The sequence below is a fragment of the Tetrao urogallus genome (assembly GCF_951394365.1).
Source record: "Tetrao urogallus genome assembly, chromosome: Z".
Taxonomy (NCBI): domain Eukaryota; kingdom Metazoa; phylum Chordata; class Aves; order Galliformes; family Phasianidae; genus Tetrao; species Tetrao urogallus.
This window is the reverse complement of record NC_136816.1, coordinates 11,461,041-11,478,345: the sequence shown is the minus strand read 5'-3', so window position 1 is coordinate 11,478,345 and position 17,305 is coordinate 11,461,041.

Genomic DNA, 17,305 nt, shown 5'->3' with positions numbered 1-17,305 from the left:
TGGGCACACGGAAGCAAATGCTTTCAGCAATCTCCTGGAAGTTCAACGGGCGCTCGAATATCTCGACTGCAAAACAAACACACGCCAACCACGTCACTCACTCCCTGCAGGAAAGGCAGGTAAGCTTTGCCACCAGCTCCCAGCGTGCAGCTATGAGCTGGGGAGAGCTGGGCAGATTGGGCTGGTGCCGGGGGAGGGCCAGGGTGCTGGGACGCTCCGTGTGCACCCTCCCCCAGCACTCTCCAGGTTGAAAGAGACTTTGCTCTTGCCATGTCACAGGGAAATGCTGGGGCTGTGCGTGGAGTAAAGCAAAGCAAAATTCTTCTTACAAGGAATTTTGGTCTTAGGCTTCTTGAGCTTGTAAAACTTCTGGATGTGCTTGTTCAGCTGGAAAATGGGTCTGTCCACATCCAGAACCCCATCCTCCCCGGCGGCGGCATGAGCTGGCACAACTGCAAAGCTGCCAATTCCAATATCCACCGCCTGAAACGTCAAACAAGAAGAGGGAGACATGGCAGTGCTGGGCAGAGGTGGGAAAGGTGCTGAGTGACCTGCTGGCCCTGGGCATGGTGTTGTGTGGCCTGCCCACCGCTCAGGCACAAAGGGGCAAGCTGGGCCACGAGCAGGACGTAAGGCTCACCCTCTTCTCCATCAGCTCTTTCCGAATGTACTTGGATGTGGCATCCCACACTCTGCAGATTTCTGGAAAGCAAAAGAAAGACCCGTCACGCTCAGAGTTGGCAACGCCCAACCATTCTGAAACCCCTTCCCCCAACGGAGGAGAGAGCGGGGTGCGACCAAGCTCTCCTTGCCCTCAACGAGCACTCGTGCTGCTGTAGCTTCCAGCACAGCTCTTGACCGTGCCCAGCAGCGGGAAGCGCACAGTGTGCCCGGGGCCGGTCTGGAGAGGGAAGGGATGCACTTTGGGGAAGGGGGTCCTGGCACCGGCAGCGGGTCTGGGCTGCCAAAGCAATCCCTGAGCCGGCAGGCACCAGCTGGCAGGGCTCTCCTTGCAGACACCAGGCCCCTCCTGAGGACCTTCCTACAGCTGCCTGCCCCAGCTTTCCACACCTCGTCTCCCCTCCGTCTTTGCTACCACAGTGCTGCCCCAAGGGCCCCCAAGCCTTACCTGCAGTGGTGAGGTCCTTCAATAAGGTAAGCTCCTTGGGATCCAAGGGATTGAAGAGCACGTAAGAAAGCACCTCAGTCGCCATGCTGTGCAGCAGTTGGAGAAGCGGTGCTCACTCCCTCGCTCCTGCTCCTTGTCCCCTGGCAAGCAGCGTCCCACACTCTCTCACAGGTTCCCCTGGCCTTCTCCTGCTGGCAGAGCAGCTCCAGCGGAGCAGAGCAGCACTGGCAAGAACAGCCCTGGCACCTCCCAGGCCTCGCTGGGAAATGTGGCCCGGGGAGCTGGGGAGAGGGACTAAGAGCTGAGCCCCATTGTGACGCCACAAAGGGCTGTGGGGAGCCGCCCACCTCACAGGCCCCCCACATCTTGGCCCAGCATGGGCGGGGGAGCCCAACGAGCCCCTGAAGGTGCTGCGCTGACGCTTCTGCCCTGCATAGTGTCCTTCTGCTCTTCGCATCTGTTGTCTGCATGGAAATAAATAGGAGATGTTACTTTTGGAGCAAACGACATGATTTTCGTGTGGTGTAACTTGATGAACTTTGTCAGCAGCTGCTAGGGATTCTGTCTGTGATTAAAACACTATCTGTTGGCCGTAAACAGAACAATCACTGCAGTCTATTAGAATCACAACATTGCTCAGGTTGGAAAAGACCTTCAAGATGAAGTCCAAACCACAACCTAACCATACTACCCTAATTCTGACAGCCCTGCACTAAATCGTGTCTCTGAGCAACAGAGCCAAACGGTTTTTAAAGTCACTCGGGGTGACTGCTTGACCTCTGAAATTAGCCACTTCGGAGATTCCCCGGCCAGAACTGGGCAGCGACTGCCCGCGAGGTACAGGGAGGTATCGTTCGATTCCTTCATTCGTGGAACCCCGGGCGCCGGAGCAGTACGGCAGCTCTCGCGAGAGAGCGGCGGACGTGAAGTGGGCGTTGCCAGGGCAACTGCTCTGCATTCACGCGCTCTTCCTAGAAAAAGCCTCAGGGACGGGGAGGCGGAGTCGGGCTGTGAATCACGTTGGCTGTTCAGATAAGGAGAAATGCTACGCCACTGATTGGCGCGACTAGACAGGGGGGAGGGTTGTCATCTCTCTGAAGCGAGTGATTTTCAGGGCGAACTCCGAACGGATCAGCAAGCAGGTAGGGCACGTTGCCATATAAGGGAGGACTTAGCACTTAACAAGTGACTTAAAGGGTCGTTGCTCTCTGGATGCATCGAGGTGCGACCATGGTCACCAGAAGTCTGCGAGCTGCTGTTAAAAGAGACGTGGAAACTCAGTCTGAAAGCGCGAATGTCCGTGCCGCATTTCAGGTCTCAGGCTGCAGAGAATGCCTGGCTCCGTCACTGCTGCAGGAGGGCAGCCGGGATACCAGCTGTTTGTGGTGTGAGCAGGTGGATGATCTGCTCAGCCTAGTGCTACAGCTAAAGGAGGAAGTAGAAAGGCTGAGGAGCATCTGGGTTTGTGGGAAGGGGATCGATTTGTGGGGTTGCACTTTGCCATCCCTACAGGAAGGGCATGGGTGAGAAGCTCCTCAAGCAGTGGGGGGTCGTCTGCTGTCTCACAGTCAGGTGGGAAGGGGCGACCTCAAAGATAGTGAGGGATGGAAACAAGTCCCTATTGGGAGCAACAAGCAGGCTGCCCCTCAGCCTGTCTGCCCTCCCAGGTGCCCTTACATAACAGGTATGAAGCTCTGGACCTGGATGTTGGTGAAAGTCCACCTGTGCAGAAGAGGTTGCCAAACGCTAGTCAGCCTCCTTCTGAGGTATGGATTTGAAGGATGAACTGTTCGGTGGGTTAAGAATTGTTTGGCTGGCCACAGCCAGTTGTGATCAATGGTTCTGTATCAGGGTGGAGGCCAGTCACAAGCAGTGCCCCTCAGAGGTAGGTCTTGGGACCAGTGCTCTTCAACATCTTCATCAATGACATTTGTGAATATCTGGCTGTCAGAAAAGAAGAACTATATGTCCTACAGGACTGTGTTCAATGAGGAAGAGAATGCTCCTGGCAAGTCATGAGACTTTCTTCTTTTCTCTCTGCCTGGCAGTGTGTGGGTGTGCTCCCCAGCTGATTTGCCTTCAATTTTAGAGTAAGGCCATTTTATTTGATTTATTAGCCTCAATTCCAATTATGTATTATAATGTGTTATCTTGCATTCTGATATCATGTTTAGTAAATTAATTCCTCCTCAGATCATTACTGCTGTTCTGTTCTTAGGCCCTTTTTCCTACCCTTTTCCCTTTCCCTTTTCATGGGGCATTGCTCCATGGGTCCCCTTCCCCATTAGTTGCAGAACTGGGCTGAATCGCCCATACAATGTTGACACTCTTCCCTACACTCTCCTACACTTTTCCGTGCTGGTGGGCCTGTGGGCTTGCTGTCCTCCTGTCATGGACACAGATCTAGAGGTAACTCCATGACAGAGCTGTGGTTTCTTTCCAGAAATCTTCCTGTCCTGCTTCTCTCCAGGACATGTTTACTAAAGTCTCCTTCCCTTTTGCTCTTCATCATCTATTCATATACCCTATAAACCTTGTTTCATGTGCATTTCTTCCCAAGACTATTTGTAGAATTATAGAATATCCTGAGTTGGAAGGGACCCATAAGGATGACTGAGTCTAACTCCAGTTCACTTAAGAGGATACCCCTGTGTATTATCTTTAGATTTTAAAGCATGAGCTTGTAGATATCCACATCAGCAAATGATGCTAAAGGAAGTAGAGGTATAAGGAATTTCGAAAATGCCATCTGTAGGAAGAGATAATGTAGAACATCAAGAAATCTGTGCAAAGGAATGGTTAGTTTGAATGTGTTGTAGCATTTGTGCCTGAGAAGATCATGGACAGATCCTCCTGGATGGCATGCTTGATCATAATGCATGAGTGTGTGATCCGAGACAGTCAGCACGGCTTCTCCAGAGTAAGGTCATGCCTAACCAATCCGGTGGCCTTCTATGATGGAGTGACCACACTAGTGGTCAAAGTGAAGGCAGACAATGTCATTTACCTGGACTTGTGCAGGGTCTTTGCCATGGGCCCCCACCACATCTTTATCTTCAAGTTGGAGAGATGTAGATTTGATACGTGGAATTGGTTGGAAGGCTGCAGACAGAGGGTGGTAATCAATGTTCTGCGTCCAGGTGACGGCCAGTAATAAGCAGCATCCCCCACTGGTCTGTCTTGGGACGGTGCTCTTTAACATCGATGACGGAATGGAATGCACCCTCTGATGGAATGGAGTGCACCCTCAGCAAGTTTGCTGATGACACCAAGCAGAGTGGTACAGTTGACACAATGAAAGGGGAGCCTCATTCAGAGGGACCTCAACAGACTCGAAGGGTGGGCTCAGGTGAATCTAATGAGGTTCAGCAGAGCAAAGTGCAAGGTTTTGCACTTGGGCTGGAAGAATCTCAGGCATCCATATAGACTGGAAGGAGCAATCCTTGAGAGTAGTCTTACAGAGAAGGACCTGGGATCCTGATGGAAAAACTCAACATGTGCCTGCAGTGTGCTGTTGCAGCTTGGAAGGCCAATGGTATCCTGGGCTCCATCAGAAGAGGCAGCATGGACAGGGAGGTGATTTTCCCTCTCTACTCTGCCCTTGTGAGGCCCCATCTGGAGTACTGAAACCAGGACTGGGGCCCCCAGTACAAGGAAGACGGAATTGTTGGAGGGAAGAGTCGTGAAGATGATCAGGGGACTGGAGCACCTCCCCTACAAAGACAGGCTGAGGGAGCAGGGCTTGTTCAGCCTGGAGAAAAGAAGGCTGCAGGGTGACTTCATTGCAGCCTTTCAGTGCCTAAAGGGAGCCTGCAAACAGGAGGGGAATCAACTCTTTACCAGGGTAGATAACATCAGGACAACGGGAAATGGATTTAGGTTTAAGAAGGGAAGGTTTAGGGTGGATATAAGGGGAAAGTTCTTTACTGTGAGAGTGGTGAAGTGCTGGGATAGGTTGCCCAGAGATGGTTATGGATGCCCCATCCCTGGAGGCTAGATTGGATGGGGCCCTGGGCAGCCTGGTCTAATATTAGATATGGAAGTTGGAGGCCCTGCATACGGCAGGTGGGTTGGGGCTTGATGATCCTTGAGGTCCCTTCCCACCCAAGCCATTCTACAATTCTGTGATTCTATGATTTGAGTTGGTGATGGCTTTTCTTTATTTCAGAAATAAAACATTATTTCATTTTGGTTGAGACTGGATAATTTACTGTATTCTGTACTTAAAAAGAATTGCTTTTGAACAACTTATATTTTTATATCTAATTTTCCAAAGATATGTAAGAAAAATGTTTGCTGCCGGTGCTAACAACATGCACTCACATTGTTACTGCCTCACACATGGACTTAATCTCTGTTTATGTTACAAATGCACTTTCAACTCTGAAACATTTGCTGATTTTTCTGCTTTCCTTCATATACCACCTCTCAGATTCCCTGCTGAGCCTAACTTTTACCTTGCTGCTCTGTAACTGCTTGTAATTTGATTTGCCTCTGACCCATGGCACATCACTAGTATCTTCCAAAACCCATACGCCTATGTGCTTTGACTGTATAAAATATTTTCTTCTGTGATTTTACATCTGCTCATTCAGATTACACCTGTTGGTAGATTTCAAGTGGCAGCTTTGTGAAATAATTGAACAAAAAATTTCGTAAATGTGATGCCTAAGCAGTCTACTGGGGACAACTGCAAAGTCTACCTATGTGGAGATACCTTGTTGTTTAAGGCCTCACTTTAAGCAGGCAAACTAAAGCACCCTGGTGTTAAAATAAGACAAATCACTTGAGTGAAACCACTGTAATCTGCAGCCAAATTATTACTTTCACAAAGCAGATATTTTTGCTAACGTTTTCTGTGAAAGCCTCACAAGAGTCAATTTCTAAATACATTTGAAAACAGAGTTTATGGTACACTGGCAAATGAAAGGAGCGAACAACAGATAGTAAGAATTGATTCCTAATCTTTGATATAGTATTTCTACTATTACTACATTTTAATTTCTGTGTCTTATGCTTTGATTTTCTTCATCAGCATCAGCAAAAATTGTGGGAGCTTTCATATACTACGTGCCTTCCATTTGCAACTGAACAAGCCTCTAGCTTCTAGCAGTTTACAGTCACTGAATTCACTATTCCTTAAGCCATCCAGCTTTTTGTTCCTGTAAGTAAGCAAATCTCAGTGTGGGAGAAAAATATAAGGCTTGGTATTTTTTTTTCTCTTTGAGCTGCAGAACACTTTGGAAAAGGTGTAATTATATTGCCCATGAAGAACCATTACTGAAGTTACTATTAGAGGGAAGTTACTATTAGAGGGATGATAATAGGCACCTGAGGACCTGACTCCATCTGGGACATACCTTGTCCTGTGAAACTTGTGGGAAAGTATATTTCTTATTATGGCCTCTATTGTTATTTATCACTCTCATAGTCTGCTTGTCCAGCTCTGTTTTAAAGCCAAAACAAGTGAGTTAAAGCATCATTGATAAATCCACTGCTAATATAAAGTAGATTTGACTTAGAGTCCTTCTGTACCACTACACTGAGATAATTCTGCAGTTAAATCTTTGAGCATTCTGACAACATAAGCTGAGCTCCCCTAATTATTTCATAAAATTTTACACTGCTGTTGAACTAGGACTCTTTGTATGAAGAAGGTAAAGTAGAAGGAAGGTAGGAAAGGATTAAGATAGAAAATATTGACACAAGAAAAAGTGTAAAAGCAGCTAGCTATTTTTATCAGATGAATAATTTATTCCCATTGTTATTTTTTGTTCTCTTTATAGATATTAGCTTCATTAAAACTAATTAATATCTAGAAGGAAAGATATTTTTTACTTTGCTAATATTGTAAGGATTTAATTCTCAAGGTCAAAGATGTGAGATTGTCATTACCTCGAGAACACAGAATACAAGAAACAGGTTGGAGGGAGCAAGTTGTGGAATAGTGAAAAGTGGGGAGAAAGGAAAGAGAAGGAAAGGGTAAAGGACAGAAGAGAAGGAAGGACAAGGGGGGGAAGAGGAAAGGGAAGGGATGGGAAATGAATATCTGAACAGCAATAAAAATTCTGTCCAGAATTGAGTGTGTTACCTCAGTACTGACGGAGCTGAGGGTATCATTATTCAGCAGTATTATAAAAATGAAAGAGGATTCTAAGCATGACCTAAAGACTGGTTACTGAAAATACTTGCTTGTTGTTGCAAGGTTTTTAGGTACGTTTACTTTTATTCTCTCTAAATGAAAATCCTGTTATAATCTGAACATTTCACATAATGACCAGAAGGAATTTCAGTTAATATAACAATAACCAATGCCTGAACTGGAAATCCATTAAGTGAGGAGTTTGTTTATTCTAGAATAAAGTCGCTTCCTCTGAGAAACTAAATTCAAACTATTCCTTAGAATCACTGAAAAGGATAAAATAATGTTAATGAAAATTAGGATCTTGCAGGTTAACAAGCACTTAGTCAAATAGGTTATTGCTGCATGATGCTACTTTATTTCAGTTCATCTCCGTGAGCTGTCTCTTGTTTTTTGGAACCAATCAGCAACAGTCAGCAATTTGAAGGAAAATAGTCTCAGTAGTAATTCAACACAATAGAGTTCTATACATAAATGCTGCACAATTCCTCCCATGCTCTTTATTCTGATGGGTTAATTGTATAGTTTTATGCAACACTGCCTAATATTGACTTAAACTGCAGCTGTTAAAAGAGAAAAGAGAAGAAAAAGCAAAACAGGAACAGATAAATAATTTGTAGCTCCAGGATATTCTTTTCCACTGATAGATGCCAACGTTCTCTCATAATCTTCAATGTTATAGGAGTTTCAGGTAGCACGGTGTGAATAAAATGAAAAAGACATTAATATTTTTAATGATCCTTCTTAAAACAGTTATCCTTGAATGCTTCAGCATACACAAACAATTCCAGGAAATTCCTAAAATATGTTGATGATAACTGTTTGGTATGCTTATTCAGGTAGCCAATTAAGAAAGATGTCATCCTAGGTTTATTGTTTGTATACACAGAGGGTCTTGTGAGGCAAGTGGTGATTAGCAACCATCTTGGCCATAGGAGCCATGGAGCAGCTCAGTTTAAAATCTTTGGTGATAGGAAGCAAAATGTCAGCAAAACTTTAACTCTGAGTATTGAGAAGGCAGACCAGGTTGCTCAAGGAAATAGCAATGTCTCTTGGGAAACTGTTTCTGAAGGCATTGGAGTCTGTCAGTGCTGGTCACTTTTTAAGCACTGCCTCTTAAGGGCACAGGAAGAGGCAATTCCAAAAAGTAGAAAGGCATGCAGGCAAGGCAGAAAGCTGATGTGACTAAGGAGGGATCTTCTAGAGCTTAGGTGATAGAACAAAGTGTATGGCCACTGGATGTGAGGCATGGTAACATGGGAGGACTACAGAGATGCCATTTACCATTATAGGGAGAAAAGTCATGTGGTTGAAGCTCAATTAGAGTTGAAGCTGGCCAATTCTGTGGGGGACAACAAAAAGTGCTTTTTAAATATGCTGACAATGAACACAGGACCAAAACTAACATTGGTCCATTACCCTATGAGATTGGCCATCTCAAAAAGAGGGGTGCAGTCAAAGGGACATTCAGTGCCTTCTTCACCTCTGTCTTCAGCACTGGTCATGGATCTTGGGGCCCCTAGAAGCCAAGAGCCACAGAACTGGGGCTATGGTAATAATAACCTTTTAGACCAGACTGAACATGTGTGGGATTTGCTGCTCCAGCTGGGTATCCGTAAGTCTGTAGAGCTTGATGGGATTCTTCCCAGGATGCTGAAAGAGCTGGCTGATGTCATTACAAGACATGTCTTAGTTATTTTTTAGTAGTCTTGAGAATCTGACAAGTCTCAGTTGACTGAAAGCTGGCAAATGCTGTCCCTAAGATATAATCTTAGTGAAGCTTTCAAAGCTTAACGAATGATTAGTCTCATACACAGGATCTGTACCAGCAAGGAATCTCTTGACATTAAGGTCTCTGCAGCAGGCATAACATCAAGAGACATCCCTACTCAAGGGGAGATGCTGTTATGCAGCAAGCTGCTGTGCAGAATTGTTTCAAGGACTCCTATGCTGCTCACTATTTATGTGGTAAGATGACTGACTCATGGTCATATTTCCTGGTGCATGCTCAGTTGGCCCTCAGCTGTTGAATAAGACATCTGTCAGTCAGTTCTTCCAGCGCTCAGTTTGTGTCAGTATTGTGATGGCTATCTGCCTGAGCAAGGCTCTGGGTGCAGCAGACCGTGCTTTAACAAGGACAGCCAGACTGAAGGAGGTGGCAGGGAAGCACACCATCACATGCTGCAAATTTTATGGTGATGTATATGAAAGAAAATCATGACTAACATATTCAGTTATATGCAATGCATTATTTAAAATATTGTTTCAAACATTTGCTTGCAGTTTTTAATTCACCTCTCTCCCTCTACAAATTGTCAGTCTCCTTAAGTGTAGCATGATTTCATGGCAGTTTTGCCCTTCAGATTATTCTTACGTAACCAACAGGAAACCACAGGTTTTCTTTGCTGGGCCATGTAATTAAAGGGGAAAAAATGCCTGCAGCATTATTTAAACAGGGAGATTTTTTTTTCTGAAGTCTTAAAGATGATTTTTCATAACCTTCCTTTTAGTCTGTATGTGTCTGTTATATGTCTTAATTTGTGTGTTTTTGCTCAGCTGAGAAAATACAATAACTGTGCATCAGTTCAAGATTTTGTTATTCCCCAAAACTCAGCAAAGGGTAAATATCCAGCTATAAATAGTGAAAATAGTTAAGGTATGAGGAAATGTTTGTTTGGATCTAAGTTTACTGTCATCTGCAGATAGCATATAAGATTGAACCATCATGAAAGGCAGGAAAATTTAAACGCTATGCAGGAATATGCACTAAATTCATTAAAGCTGTCCTATGGATAATGAGAATGAAAGATCAACTTCTAAAAGATGTTTCCATGCCTATGTCAACGTCTCTTTTTTTTTTTTTTTTTTTTTTTTTTTTGCCAGAAGTCCCTTTACAGTTGGAGTTCCCCATTACCATTTTCATTGGATGTTTGTTCAGGTTTCAAGCCTTCTTAAGGTAGTCTGATCTCAATAGGTTTGCTTTCTGCCCTCCTATGTATTTTTTTTCTCATTTTTGAATGACCTTGAATGCATAAAATTTAATTCTTTTCTTAGTAATCCCAGCTTACAGTAGAAACCATTCTGCTGTCAATGCAACTTTTATTATTGAGTTACAGATCAAATAAAAAAGAAATTGATAGGCATTGCTGCTGTCAGGAAAACAAACTGTGGCAGTTTTTAAATTTTATTAAAAGTAGGAGTTGCAGAAAAAAATCCCAAATGCTCCTAAAACTGCATTAAAAGCCTTGAAAAGTACTGAAAAAAAAAAACAGGAATGTAACCAATGCTGGTTTCATGCTATGTGCTGTGATAATAACTCTTTCACTTACATTATAATCATATAAAGAGTTAGACTATAACAGCCAATTTTATAGTTCAGTGTGCATTGATTAGTTTATGTCATTTCAAGACTGTTAGTCACCAAGGATTTCGCCTAGACTGGGGAAGCTGCAAATATGGGGAGTAAGGATTGTTAGATTATTATACTATTATACCTTCCAATCAAGAGACTGAGTGGTGGAACAAATTTTGCCCTATCTGCACAGAAACGGCAGAACAGGTACAGAATAAAAAATGCCAGTTAACATGCCTGTACTTAACAGTGAAGGAAATTTCATCAGTTATCATTATAGCTTCAGAAGTGCTTACTCGAAACAAAGATAACCATTTTTTCCACTATAACTTAATACAGAGAACAGTGCCATAGTATGATGAGGTTAGCTGTGTATAAGAAGAACAACACAGAGAAGCTTCCAAGATACTGAAACAACACAGCTTTGCATGTTCATGAAGTCTTCCCTGCTATTATTTTCTTCAATTATAGGTCTTCCAAGTAATTGCTAGACATGGTTCAAGTATGAATATGCTTGAGGGACCATTTGGCAAACGTGATTTGTGTATGGCTACTTCCTTTTGGACGTTAAGAGAGTTTTTGAATGTAGAAACAGTACGTTATTGGACAAACAACCTAAATGTCCTGAAACTTTCCCAAATATGTTCAGCATAGAAGTAAAAACGTAACCTTAGTGTCCTTAGAAAAATATTGTCCTTCAAGAGAGGAAATTACATTGCTTTCCAAGGCTTTTAAAGAATTTCTTTTGGGAACTCCAACATTTCTGTACACGTTATAAGAACATCGTTTACTTGTATTACAGTGTAAGTGAAACCCTGCATTTAGACTTGCAGCACTGAATTTGCAAATTTGTGTAAACTGTGTACAGTAGTTCCCACTCTTGTGTACAAGACCTCCCATCCACGTTCACCTTCTAATAAACCACAGCACATTAACTTTTCTTTCCCCAACCTTCTGTAATATTAGGATGGTGCTTGTATAGCCATGTTCTTAGTTTTTTATTGCTCAGTCTGTATTCATGAATGGTGCATTTCTGACTTGCCAACATTGAGACTGGAGAATTCAGTGGCAGGACTAATTTCTTCTACCTGCAACAACATCTGAGGTGCTCACCCAACAAAATGTCTCCTTCACGGAACCAGAAAAAGGAGCACTTACAAATGCTCCATCCAATTACTGTCACTTGTAATACAGAAATGTTCAAGCAATTCTTGCATAAAGAAAGCCAGACACACTTGAATGCCACATTTTCTATAAAGCTTCTGCTGGTTCATGGTATTCGGCTGTCTGATCTTTGCTGTAGCCAGCCCTTATGCATTGTGATTGTTTGAGGTGTGCCTGGGAAATCATCCTCTGTTGACTGTTTCTGAAATAGTGACTTGCTCATCTGCACATCTGCTTACAGGATCTGTGCTCCTACATTTATTTCCGTTCTTTTGTCAAATATGCATTTATCATCCTTCAGAGAGAATAAGACCAGAATAATTGAGAGGCAGTGGCTAAAGAGATGTGCCTTTACTAATGCTGTAATTGCTTCATTTCCGCCATGTGGCTGCTCATGGACAATTCTAATGATCTGCGTCATTTATGAGACTGTTACATCATCTTTTGAAGCACTGCAAGAAATGCTGTTTTATCCATAGTCCAATTGACTCTGAATATTCCTGTGCTGTTTACAGAGGAGTCAGGTTGAAAAACCTGATCCCTGACCACTGACTGCTGTGATACAACTGCAGATAATGAATGATATAATGCTTGAAGAGTAATCCTGAAGAGTTTCCAAGTAAATATAGTTAGGACTGTTTTCCCAAAGAACCTTTAATTTGTATGTAAAAATCCCCACTGTTACTCTCTTTTCTGTTTAGTAAGACTGAAAATCCCAGAGGTTCTGATTCTTTAAAAGTTAACTAAGAAAGTGTGTGCACAGTGTCTCCAAGCCAGAGGCGTCAGGACATGTCTGTGCTGGGTCGTAACAACATTTTTTTACGAGCAAACTTGGAGCAATGCAAATACTAATTTTCTAAATCTTGATGACATCTTTATTTCTTTACCAATTTGTTTTGCTTTACAATTGTCCTTGTGGAGAATGTTTACATCACTACAAGTTTAATATATATGGAATATTGAAATAGCAGTTTCTACCGAATTCCCTTTTCAGTACTCGTTTTTTTCCTTTCTTTATACGTTTCTCATCACAGCTTATCTCACCAGGCTTTCTCTGGTTATCTTATAATAAATTCTCAAGGAAGAATGGTTTTAAACTAAAAGGAGGAGATTTAGGTGAGATATGAGGAGGAAATTTTTACTCAGAGGCTGGTGTGGCACTGGTACAGGCTGTCCAGAAAAGCTGTGGATGCCACATACCTGAAAGTGTTCAAGGTTGGATGGGACCCTGGGCAGCCTGATCTGACAGGCAGCAATCTGTCTGTGGCAGGATGTTGGAACTGGATGATCTTCAGGGTCCCTTCCAACCTAAACCATTCTGTAAATCTATGATTCTATGATAGATGCATGAACATTTGGTTCAGTCTAGGGTGTTGGGTTTTTTTGTTTGTTGTTTTTGTACAAATAAAATCAGAAATTCGTATACTCCAAAACCAACACCTAAGGCATGTAAATATCATTCAGAAGATCAGATCTGTACTAATGTCACTGACACATGAAGTCATTTGGGTTATGAGGTGATGTGCCCATGGCATTAACTCCATTAAAAAAATTTGAAAAAATACCCCCATTTAAAAGTGAGATTCTGTTAGAAAGACATTAGTGAGATAAAGTAAGGTTTATTTATTTATTTTTCTTAGTTTTTGTCTTTTTGTTTCTTTTCAGCATCACCACTTCATTCTGTCTTGTGAGAGGCTCTGGTGCAGCAGAGTCAGTTTTGCAGTATTAGGCCACAGCCAGTTAAGTTCCTGTGAACGGTGGAAAGCCATTGTGAAGAGTTTCTGCACTGCAAAGCAGAGAATGAAATAGTTTAAACTTTAAAATGAAGAAATGGAGGTACTGCTATGAAAAGGTACCATATCAACCACTCTCTCTCACACACACAAAAGGGGGAATTAAAAAAAAATGAGAGTCCATTTTTGCTTATCGCATCTTGTTTTTCAGAGTTCAGCCTAAATTGATTGACTCAGTAAAAAGCGTCCTGTAGAAAGTCTCTGACTGCTGCTTCCACCACAACCTACACAAACATAGTAGCCTTTCTTGGAAAGCTCTTCTGCTTCAGTTCCTCACCAGCTGCTACTGCCTTGCCATGGAGGGCTAGATGTGATGCAGAACTGAAATCAGAAGGAAAGACTTGTAGTAAAGCATTAAAAAGAATGAGTAATGCAGTATTTCTTGATAAATCTGTTCCAGCTCTTTTAAAGGAATGACAATTCTGAGATTCTGTTCATCCAGGCCTTATCATCTGCAGAAATGGGGTATGCCTTTGAAAGAAGAAGTGACTAGAATTTGTCCCCCTCATTATAATTCACTCAGTAGTTTCAAAGCAGCTACTGGCATCCATGACTTATATGCATTCAGCCTCAACGGGACTAATATCTGATACCATAAATTACTTTATCTAGCTTATCGCCATTAGTGAACTTGGATGAACTTTTGTCATTGCAAAGGATTTAAGGGTTCACACTTCAGCTCAATACTGTGTAATAGCTGCTGTGGATTGTTCTTTTTTTGTTTTCCAGCCTTATTTTGGTCCTTTATTTTATTACATGTAGTCAAATGCTTACAAAAAGATATATTCAGCAACATCTTCTTTGATTCCTGTTCTCTCATTTTTTTACCCCTGTATCTACAGGTATCCTTAGGCGATATTTCAGAAAGAAAATGTTTTTGTTTGTTTGTTTTTCTGGGGCAAAGGTATAGAAAATGATAGTAATTGTTGTTCACTTTTACATTTCATAGGTGGAAATTATTACACCTATTAAAATCAGATACATTTTGATTCAGAATGTTTGAAGAAGAAATGGAGAAGAAGTATTACACAATATTAGGTTAATTGATCCCTCTGAGTCATCTGGCTTATGACTTTGCTATGCTCTCAGAACCACTCAACTATTCAGCCAGTAATTTAAGTGTCAGCAATGGATGAAGTAGAAGTCTTGGTCCAGCAGCGTTTCACAGCAAGTGAGCAAGTCTAATTTAGAAGCAGCTTTCCCTCTCATGTCTTTAAAAATGGTAGGCAAAATAACTCAATTATTGGTTGGCTTAGTTCTGATAGGCTGCCACAAACTGCCTGTCTTATAAGAACTGGAACCATTTAAGCACAGTCACAAATCAGGCTATCAGGAAATGAAACACATTCACTGTAGCAATCTTATTTAGTTTCATAGAGATCTAGGAAACAAAAAATTGAATCATCCAAGTTGGAAAAGACCTTCAAGATCATGAGGTCCAGCCACTACCTGACCATGACTAAACCACATTCCTTAGTGACACATCTACACATCTTTTAAATACTTCCAGGAATGGGGACTCCACTGTTTGCCTGGACAGCCCATTCCAATGCTAAACTTAATTATAAAGAAAAATAAGTCTTGCATTGACTACTTCAGCTGCTCCTCAGGACACACGTATTTGGAGTGCTTAAGACTAGAGAGATCTGTTCCTTTGTTATAAGTGTCACATCTGTGTATTCTCACTGCCACGGGATCAACCTCTTTCCTTGATTCTGACTGAAAGCACACTTCTGAAATTAAGGAGGCATATCTTTAAGTAGTCTTTGTCCTACCTGTTTAAAATTTTTTTAAAGTACTGCCAGCATCTGAGATGTGTCATCTGTGAGATAGAAAAGAAAACCAACGCTTATTTTTTTCCTGACATCAGAAAATCAGCAAAGATCTGAGATGCAAGAAGATACAGCTTCTGGCAATATCAGAATATATACTGAAATGCTGAAGCCCAGATGGGAAGTAGTTTTTCTTACCTTTCTTTCAAGTCTGAGAAAAAAGGGAAAAACCTTTCAAGATCAAAAAGATCAAAAGGCAAAAAAAAACTTCTGAGATGTCTTTCTTGTTGCTATGATCAGTTATGTTATATGCATCTTTTCCTAAATCCTCCCCTCACTGGCAAAAAGATATCTGAAAAACTGCTGCTGTGTAATTGGGAGTCAATCACACAACGTTAATAGACAAATTTTGGAAAAGTGTAAGAAGCAGCACTGTTCTACTGTAACTTTATTTACTGGACTGTAATCTTTGACAGTGCTGTCAGCCAACGTCTGATTCTTCGCAGACTGATCTGTCCCATTAATTCTGCAGGCTCATCATCTTTTTGTATAATGGCATGGAAAACCAAGTAATAAGCAGTGCACATGTGGAATTTGTTGTTAAGAATGGAGTCACTGCAGCTGTTGACTTTCACTTTGACAAACATACAGCCCTTGGGCTTATAAGTCTGAAGTGAAAAATCTGCAGCCCATTATCAGAGTGATGTTAGATGTAACAAGTTGACATCCCAATTGAAACCATCACCTGTGAGCTCCTACCAGATTTGCTTTTTTAGATGATTGGGAAATTATTGTGTGTTCAGTAAAAGAGCTCAGAATTTCTCTACTGAAGCATCCAAAGGTTACTGTTTTTTTTTTGTTTTTTTTTTAAAGTAATCAGAGGAATTGAAGTGTTTTTCAGCCTGTTTCCAGTCAGCCTCTTCGTTTTCCAACCTTTTCTATTAGTGGAATTGGCACCAAAGTGGTATTTAAGGTTTGTAATTGACAAGGAAATATCCTTCTACATTCTTTTTTCATTATCGTCAAAATCACGTCTGAAGAAAAATACTAAACCAGAAATTCATCAAGCTGAGGTATGGCACTGTCTTTTGTGATCCCAGCACCAATTTATAGATTCAAGCACTGAGCCCTGAGTCACGAAGATCAGCAGGCGGAGCTAATAACAGCTCTGTCTGGGTTCTGGAACCTCCACATATCTTCGCACAACGGTCTAACAAATGCTGATCAGTGATGAGCACTAACATCTCTCCTGTCAAGGTCTGTCTGTGCTGATATGAGCTTCTATCCTGGGGGAAAAACTCCCTAGGTTTTCAAAGTCTCTGTGTGGCAAAAGAGCATCTAGATGTAATTAAAGGCCTGAAAACCTCCCTAAAGTCTGTCAGACCAACATCAATAACAAGAAGAAAAAAGCTCTCAATCAGGCATCTGGAAATGAACCTGCTACAAAGCTGCCACAGATTTTATAATAAATCACCTATCCGTATGGGGGTCAGGAGGAAGTAAACAAAACATAAAAAAATAGGCTACCATCTTTCAGGTACTAGACTTGCAGCTGTTCAAATTGCAGGTTTTTGTTTGTTTGTTTGTTTGTTTTGTTTGTTTTTTTTTTGGTTGTTGTTTTTTTATCATGAAGGATGGACCCTGTGGTATACAGCCATGCTGGGGCAATGCTTTGGGAGCTGCAGCCTGTGGGAAGCCCATATAGGATCATTTCAAGAAGGATGGCATTCGCAGGAGGGACCCATGTGGAGCAGGGGCAGACAGTGACGATGGAGGAGTGGATGAGAGAAAGCACTTTGAGCTTACCACAGACCCTGTACCCCATTTCTTTGCACTGCTCAGGGGTAGGAAGTAAAGGCTGCAGATGGGAGAAAGTGTTTTTAGTTTGCTTTTAGTTTTGACTGCTCTAGTCTGTTATTGGTAGATGATGAATTGTATTAAATTCCCTACACT